Here is a 10,327-nt window from a genome sequence, read left to right as displayed (position 1 = left end):
TTGAACACCTCTAACAAATCTCTCAATCTTCTCTTCAAGGGAACAGCCCCAGCTTAGCCAATCTATCCACATAACTGAAGGCACTCATCCTCGGAACCATTCTCGTAAATCTTTTCTGCATTCTTTCTAATACCATACCTTCCTCCTTTACACATCCTTCCCTTTGAGACTGAACCAGTGTTTTATGAAGATTCATAACTTACTTGCTTTTGTACTCTGTGTCCTTATTCATAAAACCCCAGATTCAGTATAATTTATTAACTGCTTTCTCAACCTGCCCTGCCACCTTCAATCATTTATGCACATACACACCCAGATCCCTCTGCTCCTGCATTTCTTTCAGAATTGTACCCTTTGTTTTATGTCACCTCTTCTCATTCTTGTGACTAAAATGTATCACTTCAGACTTCTCTACATTAAATTTTATCTGCCACATGTCTGCCCATTCCACCAACCTGTCTATACCCTCTTGAAGTCCATCACTATCTTCCCCACAGTTCACAATACTTCCAAGCCTTGCATCATCTTCAAATTTTGAAAATGTGCCCCCTACACTCAAGTCTAGGTTATTAATATAAATCAAGAAAAGCAGTGATCCCTCTATATACCATCCCCCAGTCAGAAGTAAGTAAAGTTTTCTGTAATTCATGTTTTTAATAGGCTTGAATTAAATAACTAAACAGTTGCATAATGAAATTCCAGCTATTCTAAAGATTGATGATTCAAGATACCGCATGGCTCGAAATAAAATGCCTACCAGCATTAATATTTTTCACTTAAAAAAATATAGTTTTACTGATGTATGGGGACTCAAATGATTAATACATAGGGAAACAATGTAATTGTAGATTTAGAAATTATTTGGCCAAAACATTTTCTTAGAGCTCCTGCACCTCAAAATTTGTCACTATATCACTGCCTATTTCTGTAATCTCCTCCAGCCCCACAACTCTACGAGAAATCTGCATTCAGCTAATTCTTGTGTATCCCCAATTTTAATTGCTCCACCAATAGTGGCAGTGCCTTCAGTTGCCTAGGTTGCAAGCTCTGGAATATACTTCTGAGACCTCTCTGCCTCTCTACCATTCCTTCCTCCTTTAAGATATTCCTTAATGCCTACCTCATTGACTAAGCTTTTGGTCCTCCGAGCTAATATCTCCTTATGTGGTTCAGTGTCATACTTTGCTTTGTAATGCTGCTGTGAAGCACCTTAGAACATTTTATTATGTTAAAGACAGTAAAAAATACATTGTTGTTTTGTTATTTTTGGTTTTTTTTGTTTTATGCTTCCTTGGTTGATAATGCAACCCAGGATCTTGAGAACAAGAGTTCTAACTGAAAATAACATTTAGATCTTAGCATACTTTTCCCTCATTCTGACAATTGAAAAATAGATCTGAAGTAATAAACAGTAGACTAGCAATCTTAATATTAAATGCAATCTAGCAAAGTTTAATAATAATAAAAAGTAAAGGGAAATTACATTTGGTTATATTCAGCAACATACATTGCGCATTCCCACAGATATAGAAAGAGATGAGAGAAAAGGCTGGAGACAGCTCTAAGTCTCAGTCAGTTCTTTTCCTCTTTCTTCTAACAATAGTAAATAGTTTTTGCAATAACAAGGTTCTTGTTGTACTGCAGCAGGCAGAAGTCAGCAAAAGGCCAAAGCACTGTATTTTTGCAGAACAGTAGGTAAGTAATTCGTCATAGTCCTCAAGGGACCATAGGCATCTCTCTGTATTAGAGAGGGACAATTGGTTATATAACTTGAGGGGCACCACTCCACATCAAGCATGGGGCAGGTGAGGAGACAGGTCCCAAGTCTAAGTCAGCCAGAACAGGAATTGAATCCCACCATTATTCTGAACCACATGCTAGCCTGCTTGCCAACTGAACTAACCAACCCCCTTGCACACAGTAACTTTAGAGGAAGTCTTAGGGTCATTTAACGCTTGCAATGCCTAAACCACTCCCCCCTCCACCTCAAAATACCCTCATAAACTCAAATTCTTACAAATCTTGCCTGTTCACAGTGATGATTTCCTACTTCCTGTCACACCGAACAAATGAGCGCAATGACCATCTCTGATTTAACTTCTAATCTAGAAACTTACAACAATATTCAAAAGAAGAATTAAAGGTAAGAATGAAATTTACAGCATTCTGAATATCTCCCATCAAATTATTGACTGGACTGATGAAATTCAACCATCTGAAGCCTAGTAGTTGCATGTCAATTTGGGCAAGGTGGGAGAATAGAGTCATGAATGGCACATATCTTCTAATGTGAACAACTGCAGATTTGGGCATTTGGATTTTGGTAACTCTAAGCCTGCTTATACCATGCAATTATACTCAGTAAAGGTAATGGATCATGTGAGTAATAGTTGATCAGTCATTAAAAGGTGCACAAGTTGGCTAGAGGGAAAGTAAATGTGATTTTAGGCTGTATAGCAAAGACTATAAGGTACAAATTGAAGAATAATATACTTCATCTGTTTTAAAGTTTTGGTATGCCTGCACTTGGAGTATCACGTCCAGTTCTGGTCCTCAGTTATGGAAAAGAATATTAAAGCTCTGGGGAAGGTGCAGACAAGGGCAATTAAAATGCCAGCTAGTTTAAGAGCTCTTAGCTATACAGATACATTCTAAGAAGTTAGGGTTATTCAAGCTGCAGAAATGCGGGTATAAAGAAGTTTTCAAAAGAATGGAGCAATTGGATTCAGTCCAGTTGCATGGGTTATTTGAGATGGATAGGGAAGATAGGATGAGAGAATATGCTTGAAATATCTGGAGGCAAAAACATTAGGTTAGGTGTCAGGAAGTATTTATTTTCAAAGAGTCAATGTCCTATATCTGTAACCTCCTTCAGCCCTGCAACCCTCCAAGGTATATGCCCTCTTTCACTCTTACACATCCCCAACTATAATCACCACTGGCAACTGCAACTTCTGCCTCCTAGTCTCTGGAATTCTTCCCTACCCTCTCTGCCTCTCTACCTCTCTTTCCTTCTTTAAGACGGGCTTTAAAGCCTATCTCTGTGACCAAACTTTTGGTCGTTTGTCCTAATATCTCCTCTCGTGACTCGGGTGTCAAATTCTATTTGATAATTCTCCTGTGAAATGCCTTAGGCAGTTTTACTACAATAAAGGCACTGTATAAATAATAGATATTGGAACTGATCAATACACGTATGATGATAAGGATTAACTCCCATTCCTAAAAAGGGGATTTGACAAATTGTCGAGAGAAAAACTTGAGAGGGTATGTTGTTTATTAGATGTGATGGGGTTATGGGTTACCGTGGGATCCTGGAATCTTGCTTCATTACATTGGAGAGGTAAAAGCTTGTGAGGGAACATGGCTAACTTTCCTTCCATTTAATTAGTGGAATGGAAATCTGGCAATTTTTGAAATAGATTCTTATTGCCTGAATCGTCTTCTCAGAACTCTACTGAGGCAGTAAAAACAAAAATATGTTTTCATGGTCAAAAGCAAAACAATACAGTTCAGCACACTTTTCGGTGAACTATTCTGATAGGAGGACTAATTCAGAATGGAGTTGCTGTTGGGACAAATGTAACACATTCATTCAAATGAGCTGCAGTGACCTCCAATGCAGAAATAAATTGAAATATTTAGTTAGATCATATTAAAATGAAATGCAAATTAGCCGACTAAAATTGTACACTCAGTGACAATATTTGAACACAAAATTACTGTGCAATCACAATCATTAACTTGATTATTTTTAGAATGGAATGGCTGCATTATTTACCAATCGTGTAACAAATTTGACCCATTTCAAAAATTCAGTTTAAACAAATAAATCTTCAATTGACTAGGGGAAAAGCCAAGAAGAAAAAGCAAAAGTTTAAAGAACTCTCCATCTCATCCTGAAGGTGTTGACTCTTGCATAAGGAATTGTTTCACAGGCTACAGCTGCACTCTATAATTTACCCAATTGGCCTTCCATTGTATGGGAGCCCAGCCAAATCTGATCTGTCTCCACCTGCCACATGGTTACTCTCCAACAGTGGTCGCTGGACAGTGATCAGGAGTAGGAATCTTTAGCCTGAGGAGGTGAGGGAAATTATAGCATCCCTGAGGTCTGCTGAGAAAAACAGTCTATTAATTAAAAGTCACTGATTTACGAGCTGTTCACCAATGATTCTCTTTATTCATTTAAACAACGACAACAATGTGCATTTATATAGCTTCTTTAACACACTAAAATATCCAAAGGTGCTTCACAGGAGCTTTATCAAACAAGGTTAAATGTTGAGCCACTTACGATGATATTAAGACAGAAGATCAAAAGATTGGAGAAAAAGGTAGGTTTTAAGGAGTGGTCTTAAAGGGGAAAAAGAGAGTTCGAGAGGCAGAGAGGTTTAGGGAGAGAATTCCAGAGATTAATGGAGGAGTGATTAAAATTGGGATGCGGAACATGCTAGAATTGGAAGAGCACAGATCTCTCAGAGGGTTCGGGAACTGGAGATCAATGAGATAGTGAGGGGTGAGGCCACGGTCTCGCATATTCAGGTGCCCCGCTCTCCAGCGGAAGTCACTCCGACATCCATTCCCACCACCAGTCTCCAGAATGAAAGATTCCGCCCAGGATGTGTGAGCAACGAGACAGAGAGGGAGAGAGAAAGAGAGAGAGAGAGTGTGCACTAAGAGGGGGAAAGGGAGTGCATGCACTGAGAAAGGGAAAGAGAGTGCCCGCCAAGAAAGAGAGGGAATGTGCGAGGGAAAGGGTGAGACCGAGGGAGCACATGCATGAGAGAGAGAAAGGGAGTGCAGCACAAGAGAAAGAGACTGTGAGTAAGGGAGTGAGAGGGAGCGAGAGAGAAAGAAGGAGCAACAAAGAGGAGAGGTGGGGGAGAGCAGGAGAGGGAAAGAAGAAGAAAAGTTTCCCTGCTGTCTGAAGTCACAGTGCATCTCCCCTTTAAGTAATATGCATCAAGCCTGATTTCCCACCCTCCATACAGGCATGCAGCCAATGAATGGTGGTAGTGCTGTCTACACACCCAAACTGGCAGCACCGATTCCACGTGAACAGGCATGTAAAGCACACACCCCAAATCATGCCTACTTTTAGACATAATCAAACTTCTAGGCCATGCTTTTTTAACCAAAGTTTCTATGACTTGGAGAATAATCACGTTCTTTTTACATTATCCATTCTAATCAGAAAGAAGTCATGTAGCTTTTATCAAATAGAGAACAATGGAATTAGTAAATTTGTCAGCAGTGAAACTTTCTAAGCGGTGAGGCAGCACCTCAGAAATTAAGGAAAAACACAACTACATTACACCACAGTAACGACATGAAGAAACATGTGGTGTGTATTCAGTGTAGTGATGGTGAAACAAATTTCTTTGTCCAAAACTGCCATGGCCTCTCATAAGCCCTCCTCATATCAAAACACACGTAGCTCTCCTGTGAAAGTAGTGGAGCAGTTGCACACTGTATTTCAAGCTTATTTGTCAAACTGACCTGCTCCTAAACTCTATCACCTTGGACATCGGGGAACATTTTGTGCTGAAGTTGCCTCAGTTCAGACTTTACTGCTGCTTTCACTTTCAAAAACCATACTTCATCTGAGAGATATCTCTCTATCAGTTGTCCCAGCCAATGTGGGAGGATATGTGTCCTTGTGTTGCAGAGATGTCGGGCACACTGAGTTCTTGCCATTAGCCGGGCTAATGCATGGGAATGTCCTCATATTGGACAGAGTTCAGGCAATGCTCAGTCTTCATAGTTTTTAGACTGTGTGCAAGGGATGATCCAGTTCTATAATTCTGCATCGGCTAGATAATTACAGCACATATTAACCCTAATGCCTAATATTTACAGGGGAACAGGGGAACATGTTTGTGGGGGTGAAGGGGAAACCAGGCAATATAAGGACAGGATAAAAGCAAAAAACTGCGGATGCTGGAAATCCAAAATAAAAATAAAAATATCTGGAAAAACTCAGCAGGTCTGGCAGCATCTGCGGAGAGGAACATAGTTAACGCTTCAAGTCCGTATGATTCTTTAACAGAACAAAGTAAAAATAGAAAACAGGTGAAATGTAAGCTGGTTTAAGTGGGGGGGGAGCCCACGGGGGACAGGTAGAGCTGAATAGAGGGTCAGTGATAGATGGAGATAACCAAAAACCTGCTGCATTGTTCCAGTGAAGCACAATGCAAACTGGAGGAACAGCACCTCATCTTCCGACTAGGCACTTTACAGCCTTCCGGACTGACTATTGAGTTCAACAATTTTAGATCATGAACTCTTTCCTCCATCCCCACCCCCTTTCCAATCCACCCCCCCCCCTTTTTTTCCCAATATCCCACCTATTTCCATTATTTTTAAATGTATTTCCATCCATTGTTTTATCTCTGCTTTTTAGCCTATTTCGATTCCTTCACCCCACCCCACCCCAACTAGGGCTATCTGTACCTTGCTTGTCCTGCTTTCTACCCTTAATTAGCACTTTCCTTAGATAATATCATCACCTTCAACACCTCTTTGTACTTTTGTCTGTGACATCTTTTGGTTATCTCCACCTATCACTGGCCCTCTATCCAGCACTACCTGTCCCAACCCTGCCCCCCCCCCCCACCCCACCCCCCACCCCCGCCCCAAACCAGCTTATATTTCACCTATTTTTACTTAGTTCTGTTGAAGGGTCATACGGAATCGAAACGTTAACTGTGTTCCTCTCCGCAGATGCCGCCAGACCTGCTAAGTTTTTCCAGGTATTTTAATATAAGGACAGGATCTGTTATTATACTCTTATTCCCATTCCTGCCTGGTCAGCTGCCAAGGGAGAAAGCCAGTAGGTTGCAACTGTCACCAGTCCTCAGTCCCCGGATCACAGGCTTCTTTTTAATTCCTTCATGGGATGTGGGCATCACTGACAACCAGCATCTGTTGTCCATCCCTAACTGCCCTTTGAACTGAATGGCTTGCTAGGCCCTTTCAGAAGGCAGTTAAGAATCGACCACTTTGCTGTGGGTTTGGAGCCACAGGAAGGCCAGACCACGTAAGGATGGCAGATTTCCTTCCCTAAGTGAATCAGGGCCGGAATTTTTCTGCCCCTCCATCCGGTGGCATTTTCTGGTCCCGCCAAAGTGAATGGACATTGAAATGACTTGCCACATTTTCTGGAGGTGGTGGCGTTGTGGTATTGTCACTGGACTAGTATTCCAGAGACCCAGGGTAATGGTCTGGGGACCACCACGGCAGATGGTAAAACTTGAATTCAATCAAAAAATCCAGAATTAAAAGTCTGAAGATGACCATGAAACCATTGTCTTCCCATGCAACCGTAGAAGGTGCAACACCTGCCCCTTTACTTCCCCTCTCTTCACCATCCAAGGGCCCAAACCCTCCTTTCAGGTGAAGTAGCACTTCACTTGCACTTCCCTCAATTTAGTCTACTGCATTCGCTGATCCCAATGCAGTCTCCTCTACGTTGGAGAGACCAAACGCAGACTGGATGACTGCTTTGCAGAACACCTTCGGTCTGTCCGCAAGCATTACCCAGACCTCCCTGTCACTTGCCATTTCAACACTCCACCCTGCTCGCATGCCCACATGTCTGTCCTTGGCCTGCTGCAATGTTCCAGTGAAGCCCAACGCAAACTGGAGGAACAGCACCTCATCTTCCGACTAGGCACTTTACAGCCTTCCGGATTTAACATTAAGTTCAACAAATTCAGATCATGAACTCTCTCCTCCATCCCCACCCCCTTTCCGATCCCCCTTTTTTCTAGTAATTTATATATTTAAAAAATATTTTTTTCTTTTCCCACCTATTTCTATAATTATTTTAAAATTTATTTCCATCCATTGTTTTATCTCCATCTTTTAGCCTATTTCGATCCCTACTCCTACCCCTACCCCACCTCCACTAGGGCCACTGTCACTTGCTCGTCCTGCTTTCTATCCTTAATGTCACCATTAGCACATTCCTTAGATAATATCACCACCATCAACGCCCCTTTGTCCTTTTGTCTATGACATCTTTAGCAATCTCTTCTTTGCCTCCACCTATCACTGGACCTCTATCCAGCTCTACCTCAACCAGCTTATATTTCACCTCATTTCTATATTTCCTTAGTTCTGATGAAGAGTCATACGGACTCGAAACGTTAACCGTGTTCCTCTCCGCAGATGCTGTTGGACCTGCTGAGTGCCAATTGTCATAAAAACCCATCTGGTTTATTAATGTCCTTTAGGGAAGGAAATCTGCTGTACTTACCTGGTCTGGCCTACATGATTCAAGACGCACAGCAATGTGGTTGACTCTTAAATGCCCCCTGAAAAGGGCAATAAATGCTGGCCTATCTAGGGATGCCTCCAATCCATAAATTAATTTAAAAAAATGTTTTTTTTTTTAAATCCCACCTCCTGGAAAATGGCTGAGAGGTGGGATGGTGCTGGCAAACTGGGATACCAGCCAGCTATGCAAAGTTACGTGCCTGCCCGGTTCCATTCTCACCCCGAAAACAAGGTGAAAATTCAGCCCCAAGTGAATGTTCAATTGAGGGGAAAGTTTCATTGCACTCAACTCTGGCTGGGGATTTATGTAAGGTAACATCATGGATCACGCAAAAAAAAAACTTCAAGGATAGAAAACATGACAGAGCAAGTCTTCACTTGTGCTGCTGAGTTCAGTAGATTGAGTGCAGCTTGAAGGAATTTAATGTTCATTTTGAGTCAAACCAAATAAAACTAAGTTTTCTTCCCCCTCACCCCAACCGATAGTTTTAAAAAAAATCCTCAGTTAGAAACTCCCTCATCTCTGAATCCGAATATTTCAAGTCCCACTCCAGGACATGTGCTCATCAACAAGGCTAGCAACCCCGGGACTTATTGCATTTAAGTTATTGGATGAACCGTTAAAATGAGGCCCTATCCGCCTGATCAGGCATGTGTTAACGATCCCAGGATATTATTTAAAGAGCAGCTAATTCCCCTAGTATCCGTGCCAACATTCCTCCTTTGCCATCAAAACCAAAGAAAAAGTCATTATTGCTTGCCTGGTCTTTCCATGTACAAAGCACTTGCCAAGTCTGCCCACCTCAGAACAATCTCTGCACTGCAAAGAAATCTAGAGTCTATGATGCACTATCAGACATGTCTGAGAGACATGAGAGGGTGCTACATAAATGCAGGCCTGCTTGTATGCTGTTAAAAGTCCTGTCTTGATGATTACATTAGGTGGCAGCATACACAAGGTTTTAACTGGATCAGGTTTAAGTTCACGATTTGCTAATGCAGATAGTTCAAACAAAAAGGAACTGTTTTGATTCAATAAGATCTCAGTTTACATCTTGCAACAGGAAAAAGCCATTAGGTCCAACGAGCCCTTTTTAAAAATTCAATCCCACTTATCTGCTTTCCCACAATATCGCTCAATCTGAAAAGGTGGTGGAAGCTGTTTCCATAAACAATTTTAAAAGGCAGATGGGCAGAATGAGGAACTTGCAGGGTTACAGACAAAAAACAAGGGTGTAGGACTAGGCATGAATGCTCTTTCAAAGAGCCAGCATGAACATGGCAGGTTGAAGGGTCTCCATCTGTGCTATAAGTTTCTATGATTCTATAGCTAATTTGCTACAAAACCATATCTAACTGTCTCATTGGTCCATTTACATTTCTGTGACCTTGAAAAAAGAATTTTTTTCATCAATGTGGCACCATTTTTGGACTGTTGCAAGCTAATCACTGTAACCTATGATCAAAGTTTATTCCGAAATAGTCATTTTAATTTAGAGACCAAAGTTCATGTCTCTTAAAATAATGGAAAGGGGAACAGCAGAAGAATTGTCTGTCAGTATCGCCAAAAAAGTTATTTATCTGTTCAAATGTTAAGCTTGCTAGAGCATGCAATTTGCCCCAGGCCAGAAGTCTGAGTTCTGGTGATAACACAGGAGGTCTTAGATGACAGTACACAGGAGAGTCTGGAAAAACTGTTAACTCCTGATGAACTGACTAAGGTCCTTGAGTCCTTCGAGAAGAGTAAAATTCTCAAAAACGATGGCTTACCAGCTGAGTTGTATTCGGCTCTGTGGGATTGGATCGGCCCAGCCCTGCTAGAAGTGTACGAGAGTATGCTCCTGGCCGGCAGCATGTCAGAATCCATCTGGAAAGGCATCATCACCTTCATCTACAAGCGGAAGGGGGAAAGAGAGGAAATTAGAAATTGGCGACCTATTTCACTGTTGAATGTGGACTATAAGATTCTGTCCAAGGTCATCGCCAATCAGGTCAAGTCTGCTCTGGAGCTGGTGATCCACCCTGACCAGACCTGCGCTGTGCC

General features: G+C 41.6%; 1 long non-coding RNA gene across 1 annotated transcript; it reads right to left on the bottom strand.

Annotated features, from left to right (window-relative positions):
* Positions 1 to 1,425: 1,425 nt before the first annotated feature.
* LOC121281833 lies at positions 1,426 to 10,114 on the bottom strand. Its single transcript, XR_005943956.1, has 2 exons — positions 10,054 to 10,114; positions 1,426 to 4,114 (listed from the first exon to the last, which is right to left on the bottom strand). It is a non-coding gene; the product is annotated as an uncharacterized LOC121281833 (long non-coding RNA).
* Positions 10,115 to 10,327: the final 213 nt, after the last annotated feature.

This window comes from Carcharodon carcharias, chromosome 9 (genome assembly GCF_017639515.1).
Source record: "Carcharodon carcharias isolate sCarCar2 chromosome 9, sCarCar2.pri, whole genome shotgun sequence".
Taxonomy (NCBI): domain Eukaryota; kingdom Metazoa; phylum Chordata; class Chondrichthyes; order Lamniformes; family Lamnidae; genus Carcharodon; species Carcharodon carcharias.
Note: the sequence above shows the minus strand (reverse complement) of the source record. Positions and strands in the feature narration are given on the sequence as shown.